At 38.1% G+C, this 9,929-nt stretch overlaps 1 pseudogene; it reads left to right on the plus strand.

The window, feature by feature from the left end:
- The first annotated feature begins 634 nt into the window (after positions 1–634).
- On the plus strand, positions 635–9,095 carry LOC142633848 (cuscuta receptor 1-like; annotated as a pseudogene).
- Positions 9,096–9,929: the final 834 nt, after the last annotated feature.

Below are 9,929 nucleotides of genomic sequence, written 5' to 3' on the forward strand. Positions count from 1 at the left end.
TGCTCTTCAGATCGATAATCTCTATCTCATCGCTCCTCTCCCACTTGGTCTAAACTGTGGTAAATTGGGTGTAGTTCAGTGAATTGGCTACTCGAATTGTTGTTCACACGGTTAAGAAAAATGTTTGCCATAGTTAGTTCTATGTCTCTAAAAATGAATCAAAGGCCGGTTTTTGGTTAACCCGTTGGATTGTATGGTCCGGGTTTTGTAACTATTATTGCCATAAACCCCCCCACAACCTCGAAGTCGAAAGAAGATCCAAACCAAATCTAAAATCCACAAACCTAACCTAAAACCACACATTAGCATTTTCTTTTTCTTTTACCCCCAACCTTTTTGCCACACACTTGACAAGACGCTTGAGACAAGTTTGGTATGGGCCAAGGTTTGACCCAAAAGTTTAAGTCAATGAGCAGTTAATTCAACATAAAGAGATATAATTTAAAATTTTAAAGTAATAAATTTTCTTCTAGATAAATTATGTTAATCACTCATTTTATTATTATTAGTATCTAAGATGAGACTTATTACTCACCTAACCAAACTCCTAATATTATAAGGAAATGGAAAACAATAATTTTATTTATTTATTTATGATGTTTCTTGAATTTAACTATTGGCGACATTTGACAACCACGGTTTCAACTTTTTTCAGATTCCATTTATTTGTCTAAGTTGAGAAAGCTGAAGCGCCTGAATCTAAGTGAGAATGACTTCGACATGAAAACTTGAAGGTATTTGGGTTCTCTCTCAGCCCTTACATCTCTAGACCTGCGTATGAATCAATTGGAAGGGCAGCTTTCAAAGGAAGGTATGTAAAAATGTCAGTTGCTCTCAAACTTTACTTGCATCAAGCAATTATATCCTAAGAATTCCTTTGGTCATAGTGAATGTTGTGAAAATGAATTGCAAAGTTGAAATCCTACACCCATAACACTTTACCTTATCAAAATATTTAAGTTTTTCTCGATCTCCATATTCTTATAAAACGAAAAGAGATTTGTCAGTGTCTTATGGTGCAAGAAAACTACAATATTAATTAGTACTGCACTTTCACTGGAATCATTGTACCATATAAAATGTCTTATTTCCTTTGTTACAGAATTGACTAACTTAAGCAAACTGGAGGTGCTTATCTTGCAATATAATTACCTGAATGGAACCCTACCAATTGAAGGTAAGAACAGAGTTCTTAAAATTCCAAATTGCTTATGAAAGGAATCATATTTGACTTTACCTTTCTCTTTTTAGATTTAGTAACCTACAGTAGGTTGGAGATTTTAGACTTGAGCTCAAATGAGTTAACTGGAAGTGTTCCTCAGTCTATAGGGGCACTGTCTTCTCTCGAGGCATTATCTTTGTCACGAAACAAACTTAATGGTTCTCTACCAACTAAAGGTAACTATATATATAAAAGTAGAGTAAATGTATTTATTTTTTCATGTTTTTATTATTTAAAGGAGACACACTAATTATTTACGTAAAATGAATGTTTAAAATGATTTTTATAAGATTTAAAAAAAAAAAAAAAAAACTGATTTGAAAATTTGACATTGTTGCTAAAATTGAATTGCTTAATCAACAATTGAGACAAAATACAAAAAAATACCACAAAAGATCTAACCAATTTTAATATATGCAAACAGAATATAAAAAGATTTATTTTGTAAAAGTGGAATATAATACATAATTGTATGCTTGTTTTTTTCTTGCTTGAACATAACCATAAAATTAGTGAAAATAATTAAACACCCGTCAGTTCACATAATATAATTGCTTTCAAAATGTTTCAGAATGCAAGGCACACCATATGAAACATTGGCTAGTTGTATGTATATTCATGACATTCACAGCCACGACTCTTCTCAAGTAGATATACGATTTACATTGTGTTGTGCCCGTATGTGTATTGTTTTTCTAAGACATAATCAGGAGACGAAATACTGAAACTTATTCTCTTTGCAGGCTTATGTGAATTGAAGAAACTTGAAGAGTTATATCTTAGTGAAAATAACTTTGAAGGGAACCTTCCCCTGTGCCTTAACAATTTGCAAATTTGTTATCTCTCAGACTGTTAGATCTCTCTCAGAACAATTTCACTGGCAATGTTCCTTCATCTTTGGTACCCAGCCTCACATCCCTTCAGTACATTGATCTTAGTCATAATCTTTTTGAGGGTTTATTCTTATTCAGCTCATTCTCTAATCACATTAAGCTTGAGTTTGTTCGGTTTATAAGTGATAATAGCAAATTTGAGATAGAAACTGAAAATCCAGGTTGGAAACCTATGTTTCAGTTAAAGGTCCTTGTGCTATCTAACTGTAATTTGAACAAGCTTGACAAAGGAATTCCCACATTTCTCTTTCATCAGTACAATTTGTTAGCAGTTGATCTGTCTCAGAATAACTTGGCAGGAAGGTTCCCTGACTGGTTGCTTCAGAACAATACAGGACTAAAATTTGTAATGCTTCAAAGTAACTCTTTCATGGGTCAGTTCCACCTGCCACCCTATCCTAATATGAATCTTTCGTGTATGGATGTCTCAAACAACAACTTTGGGGCAGCTTCCGAAAAACATAGGGACAATACTTCCAAGGCTATGGTTATTACATTTATCAGGAAATGCTTTTCAAGGTCCTCTCCCATCCTCAATAGCTAACATGGGTGACTTGGAGAGATTGGATGTGTCCTTCAATTTTTTCTCGGGAGAAGTACCAGAAGAATTTCTTTCTCATTGCTTCAACTTGGATGTTTTGGACTTATCTAACAATGACTTTCATGGTCAGCTATTTTCAGAGCACTCCAACAACTTGACTAATTTAGAAGTTTTGAATTTGAACAACAACCAGTTCACAGGAACTATATCAGGAGTGGTTTCCAAATGCTTTGACCTCTTCATACTGTGTATTAGTAACAATTACATGTCAGGCAAAATTCCTGCCTTGATAGGTAATATGACTGAACTAAGTGCACTTGATTTGCGAAATAACTCTTTTGAAGGTCAGGTTTCATGTGAACTAATTTCACTTCCGTTTTTAGACCTTTCTCATGACTCCTTCTCAGGAACTTTACCTAATGCCTAATGCAAGACCGCACAAAGCATATATACTTGCAAGGGAACAATTTCACAGGATCACTTCCAAATGCTTTTCTTTATTCATCTTTTCTTCGAGCTTTGGACTCAGAGATAACAGCCTGTCTGGCAATATACCTTTAGAAATTGGTTCGCTTTACAACTTAAAAGCTCTAATGTTGGCAGGGAACCATTTCAGCGGTTTTATTCCAAATCAGTTGTGCCAGTTGAATCATATAGGCTTGCTGGATCTTTCAAGAAACTCTTTCTCTGGTTCCATACCTAGCTGCCTTGGTAATATCGCATTTGGGAAAACTGGTGTTAATAATCTTCAATTTGGATCTTTTGTCACATTTCTGGGAAGCTTAATGCATGACAGTCCCATGGGGTTGGATTTTCAAGTTCAAGGAAGTCTCCTGGAAAAGGTTACTGAAATTCAGGTGGTTGATACATGCATAGCACAAGACGAAGTTGAGTTTGTAACTAAAAGTAGGCCCGACTCCTACAAGGGTAAAATTCTGGATATCATGTTTGGATTGGATTTGTCATGTAACAATCTGACAGGTGAGATCCCAGATGAATTAGGAAACCTATCTTCCATTCTTGGACTGAACTTGTCTCACAATCATTTGACAGGCTCTATTCCTAAAACATTCTCAAAACTGGCCCAAATAGAGAGCTTGGACCTTTCTTACAATAATTTGACTGGAGAAATTCCTTCGGAATTGATTGACCTAAACTTTTTGGAAGTTTTCAGCGTCGCCTACAACAACTTAACAGGTAGGATTCCAGACATGAAAGCACAATTTTGGACGTTTGACAATAGCAGCTACAAAGAAAATCCATTTCTTTGTGGACCACCTTTGGCATAAGGATGCACCAGTGTAGGTGAATCACCTCCATCACCAACAAAAAGTAAAGGGCATGAAATAGATCCTCTGGTCTTCTTTACAAGCTTTTTAGTATCTTTCGTCATGTTCTTTGTGACAGTCGTTACTCTTCTTTATATTAATCCTTATTGGCAACAGAAGTGCTACAATTTTATCAGGTATTGTATGTTTTTGTGTTTCTATTTTGTTTCTGACAATCTCAAAAGGCTATCAGACTGTCTAAATCGCTAGAAATCTTTGGTTCCCTTGGACATCTTTGGGAGCTATGAGGATAGCTACTCAGGTATATTTGGTCTGAATAATGGTTATTATTGCTCTAGTATGCGATAGAATTACACCCATAGAGCATGATCCTAGCAATGAGCAGACCAGCAAATCATGCACTGTGATTACAGCTGTAGCAAAAAAGGCTCCTCCATGATTCTAGCATTATTAAATAGAGGCGCATATCACTCTATCTATTCTAGGAAAGCTAAGATTGTGATATTCCGTATTTGTTGTATATTTACTTGATTGTAGCCATCCTGTACAAGTCCATAAAATGGACCAGAAACATTATGTAATTTATTGTATATAAGATATAGAAGTCTTCTCTCTATCTCAACCCTGTGAGATAGAATTTCTCAAACTTATTTATGGTATCAGAGCTAACAGGAAGATAGAGAGAACTTGTCTTCTTTGTTTATCTTTTCTCACATTTTTTTTTTTCAATATGTCAAACACTACCACCCAAACTGATAATTACACTTACCCTGTCACACAAAATATTGCCAATTTTGTGTTACTCTGTCTCACTTCCACCAACTTCCTTCTATGGAAGACACAAATGCTTAACATCCTGGAGAGCTATGACCTTCAAGGATTTATCAATGGTGATACTACATCACCACCTCAGTTCATCACGGTTGATGAAACTAAACCCCAACAAAATCCTGCGTTTTTGAAGTGGCGTAGATCTGATCGACTTGTCAAGGGATGGCTCACTGCCACTCTCTCAGAAGAAGTCCTGGTATTGTCGTTGGTCTCAGCACTGCAGCTGAGGTTTGGAATGCATTGGTTCATGCCTTTGCTCGTGTTTCGCCCGATAGAAGCCTTGCACTCAAGCGGAGGCTCACCTTCATTACTCGAGGAACTGACACCTTGAGTGTGTTCTTAAGAAAATTCAAAACTATATGTGATGAACTTGCTGCCATAGGTAAACCTGTACCTGATCACAAGAAGTCATGGTGGCTTCTTAATGGACTCGGCAAAGAATATGAGGTTTTCACAGCAACTATGCTTCGACCTCCCATTCCTCCATATGCTGAGATTGTGACTCATCTTGAAAGTTATGCAGATAGATACAAGCTTGACACTCCAGCAACCTCTCCCATGGTGTTTTATGGTCAAAAGCAAAACAAGAACAAGAAAAATCAAGGGTAGCAAGTATCATTCAGTTCCAAAGGACGAGGTTTCATTCAAGGCAACCAATCTGAATTCAAGCCTTACAACTCTCAACCACGAGGACAGTCAAGCAATCAAAACTCAAACAACAAAAACAAAGATGAAGTTGTTGTTTGTCAGATATGTAATAAAAGAAATCACACTGCCATCAAGTGTTTTAATAGATTTAATCACTCATTCACTGCTGACAATCTACCTCAAAGTTTTGCAACAATGAAATTAAGTGATATTCAAGACTCTGCTTGGCATCCTGACACTGGTGCCACAGACCACATGATTGGAAATGCAGGTAATCTTCATTCCTTAACTCCTTATACTGGGAATGATGGTGTAATGGTTGGAAATGGTGATATTTTGCCAATTACACACATTGGCAAAGCCATTGTAGGATCAGGTGATTCCTCTATTCCACTTAATGATGTTTTACTTGTACCAGACATCTATAAAAGATCTCCTCTCTATTAGTAAGCTAACTTCTGATTATCCTCTTAAATTTGAGTTTGATGGCCCTGGTTTTGTGATAAAGGACAGGATCACTCAGAGGATAGTGGCAAGTGGAAGGAAACAGAAGGGGCTATATATTTTTGATGGAGGACCGCCTAACAAAATCTTAGATAAAGATCCAACAGCTCTCTTCTCAAACAGATTTCGCCAAGTCAATAAACAGTGTTGGCATCAACGCTTAGGACATCCTCATCAAAAAATTATAGATTATCTCCATTCTCAGAAATTTATCACTTCTTCTCAATCTGAACTGCCTGATGTTTGTACCAGTTGTCAAATGGGGAAATCTTGTAGATTACCTTTTCTACAAAGTTATAATAATATAAGTATCCCTTTCTATAAATTTCATTGTGATTTATGGGGGCCATCTCCAATTGTTTCCAGAGAAAAATTTCGGTTTTATGCCATTTTTGTTGATGAATTCGCAAATTTTACATGGCTCTTTCCTCTTAGACATAAATCTGATCTATTTGACACATTTGTCCAATTTCATAATTATGTTTCTTGTCAGGTTGATGCCAAAATACGCATATTTCAAAGTGATGAAGGAGGGAAATTTGCAGCCAAAGCATTCACTGATTTTTTGACACCTAAGGGTATCCATCATCAATCTGCATGCCCTAAGATTCCAGAACAAAATGGCAAGGCTGAGAGAAAGCATCGAAGCATCACAGAACTTGGGTTACCATGATGTTCCATGCCAAAATTCCACCAAGGTTCTGGCTGGAATGCTTCTCCACAGCAATTTTTCTGCTCAACAGATTGCCCTCTCCTACTTTAGGGATGGACTCACCCTTCTATCGTCTCTATGGCAAACATCCAGACTATGGCACTTTTCAAATCTTGGGAAGTAGGTGCTTTCCTTATCTTGGGGACTATAGACAACACAAATTGGAGCCAAAGTCACTGCCTTGTGTGTTTCTTGGTTATAGCAGCAAACACAAGGGATACAAATGCCTTTATCCTCCAACAGGTCGCATTTACATCTCACGGCATGTGGTGTGTGATGAGTCCATTCTACCATACTCACAACCCACATGTCTTTATGGTCATGAACCAGTTGAAGGGGAGCTTTGCACCTTCTCTGAATGGGAGAACTTTGCAGCTGATAGCACCATTCCTACATCATCAAATCCTTCTCCACCATGGACAGCATTTGCTCCACCACCATCTCCAACTGATTCTCAACTCTCTTTGCCTCAAGCACCACCTGCTAGCCCACAGTTAGACCGATTAGTAAGAGCACTATCTGAAAATGATTCACCCATCTCAGAACAGCCAGCTGCTGTCAGGCCTCAACCAATTCAGCATACTATGCTTACTAGATCCAAGGTTGGCATACGTAAGCCAAATCCAAAATATGCAAATTTTCATGCTGTCCAAGAGATTCCAGCAGTCCCAAAATCAGTCATTGCAGCCAAAAAACACCTTGGCTGGTCTGCAGCAATGGATGAGGAGTTGGCTGCCCTTTCTGCCAATCAAACTTGGACCCTCGTTCCCCGTAGACTAGAAATGAATGTGGTGGGATGCAAATGGGTTTACAAGGCCAAGCTACAGCCCAATGGTTCCCTTGAACGCCCCAAAGCACGTTTAGTGGCAAAAGGCTTTAATCAAGTCGATGGAGTGGATTTTTCTGAGACTTTTTCACCTGTCATCAAGTGAGCCAGCATCAGAGTTGCCCTCACAATTGCAGTTGTTAAACGCTCGGAACTTCGACTTCTTGATGTCTACATGCAACAACCACCTGGATATGTGGATCCTACTTGCCCAACACATGTTTGTCAGCTAAGTCGAGCTCTCTATGGTCTCAAACAAGCTCCTAGAGCTTGGTTTGATCGACTTAGTGACTTCCTCCTCCATCTTGGGTTTTATTGCAGCATCACTGACCCCAGTTTGTTTATCTGCCATTCTTCAGGGGGTATTCTTATACTACTTTTGTATGTAGATGACATGGTAGTCACCGGTGACAACCCAAGTTGTATTAATTGGCTCATAAATCAGTTGGCTCAACAGTTTTCAATTAAAGATCTTGGCGTCCTTCACCATTTTCTCAGCATTGAAGTTCATAAGGTTGGACATAGTCTTTTCTTGTCCCAGCATCGATATGCGTTGGATCTTTTAGCTCGAGCTGACATGAGTGCTTGCAAACCTATTTCCACACCCATGCCTTGCAAAGGTAGACATCTCTCACATAACTCTGAGCTATTTTCTGATCCTAGCAAATTTCGAAGTCTTGTAGGTGGACTCCAATACCTTACTTTTACAAGACCAGACATTGCTTATAGTGTCAACCATGTCTGCCAATTTATGCAATCTCCAACAGTGGCACACTTTCAGCTTGTCAAACGGCTCTTGCGGTATGTTCAAGGAACAGCTCACTTTGGGATGAAAATTCTAGCTGAGAGCACTCTAGACCTTTATGGGTTCTCCGATGCAGATTGGGCTGGATGTCCAACCACTCGAAGATCCACTACAAGCTTTTGCACTTTTCTTGGCAGCAATTGCATATCATGGAGTGCAAAGAAGCAGGCCACTGTGGCTCGATCTAGTGCTGAGGCTGAGTACAGGTCCATGGCCACTACTGCAGCTGAAATTACTTGGCTCTCTTTCCTTCTACGTGACCTAGGCATTCCACAACCTCAAGTGCCTATTCTGCATTGTGATAATCTAAGTGCTCTATATATGTCTGTCAATCCAATTCTCTATGCCAGAACAAAACACATCGAATTGGATTACCACTATATTAGAGAACGTGTGGCGCTTGGAGCATTGCTGACTCGGTTTGTTTCATCTTCAAATCAGCTTGCTGATATATTTACCAAGCCTTTGTCAAAAGTTCAATTTCAGTCATTGCGTGTCAAACTTGGCCTTTGTCCTCATCCACGGCCATGTTTGAGGGGGAGTGATAGAATTACACCCATAGAGCATGATCCTAGCAATGAGCAGACCAACAAATCATGCACTGTGATTACAGCTGTAGCAAAAAAGGCTCCTCCATGATTCTAGCATTATTAAATAGAGGCGCATAACACTCTATCTATTCTAGGAAAGCTAAGATTGTGATATTCCATATTTGTTGTATATTTACTTGATTGTAGCCATCCTGTACAAGTCCATAAAATGGACCAGAAACATTATGTAATTTATTGTATATAAGATATAGAAGTCTTCTCTCTATCTCAACCCTGTGAGATAGAATTTCTCAAAATTCTTTAGTATGTACGAAGATGCTCGCTTACACTTTCTTTTTAATATTTTGTATTTGTTATTTGTTTCTGGATGATGCATATTGTCTAAGTTAATTAGAAAGTACAATTAACTTAATGGACGAACTTATTTTCCCTCGCACATAGTAACATTTGAAAGGAAGAGAGGTACAATTTAGTTAGTATAGATTTCTAATTGAACTCCCAACTCTGCAAGGAATCTAAACAGGACGTCTCATCCATTACATCTGAAAAAAGTTGTAGCTATTGTTTGTTCTTCTAAACCCTCACTAAGCAGCTATAGCAATCTCCAAGCCAAATTTGATACTCCAACTCATGACTCAGCTCTCAACACAGTGGCTGATTCAAGTGCCAAAGAGAGCGCAAAATCAATGGACCTTTATAATTTATCATACCCCATAACCACCCCCTGATCCGGGAACGTTCCCACCAAAGTTTATCCACTCCATTGATCTAATAGCTTTTAGTAGCTGGGCTTCTTGGTCAGTATCAAACTGTGATTTCTTAGTCACACGTCAGTGAGAGGATACAATATCTAGAATTTCGGATGCATTTGCAGATGGATATGCTCCCCATATTGTGAGTGTGATGCTGTATGCCTACACATCACCATATCAAGTTTTTTTATTGCTTTATTTCTTGTAACTTTGCAATTGGTGATTCGCGTCCTTGAGATTTTAATTTTTATAGTTGCTTCAAACTTTTTTCTCTTTGTTATGTTTTTTTAAAGAATCAACTACTTAAAACCTAATTAAACCATTGGCATAATTGGACTTAATTTGTAACATCCAT

This window comes from Castanea sativa, chromosome 5 (genome assembly GCF_040712315.1).
Source record: "Castanea sativa cultivar Marrone di Chiusa Pesio chromosome 5, ASM4071231v1".
Classification (NCBI taxonomy): domain Eukaryota; kingdom Viridiplantae; phylum Streptophyta; class Magnoliopsida; order Fagales; family Fagaceae; genus Castanea; species Castanea sativa.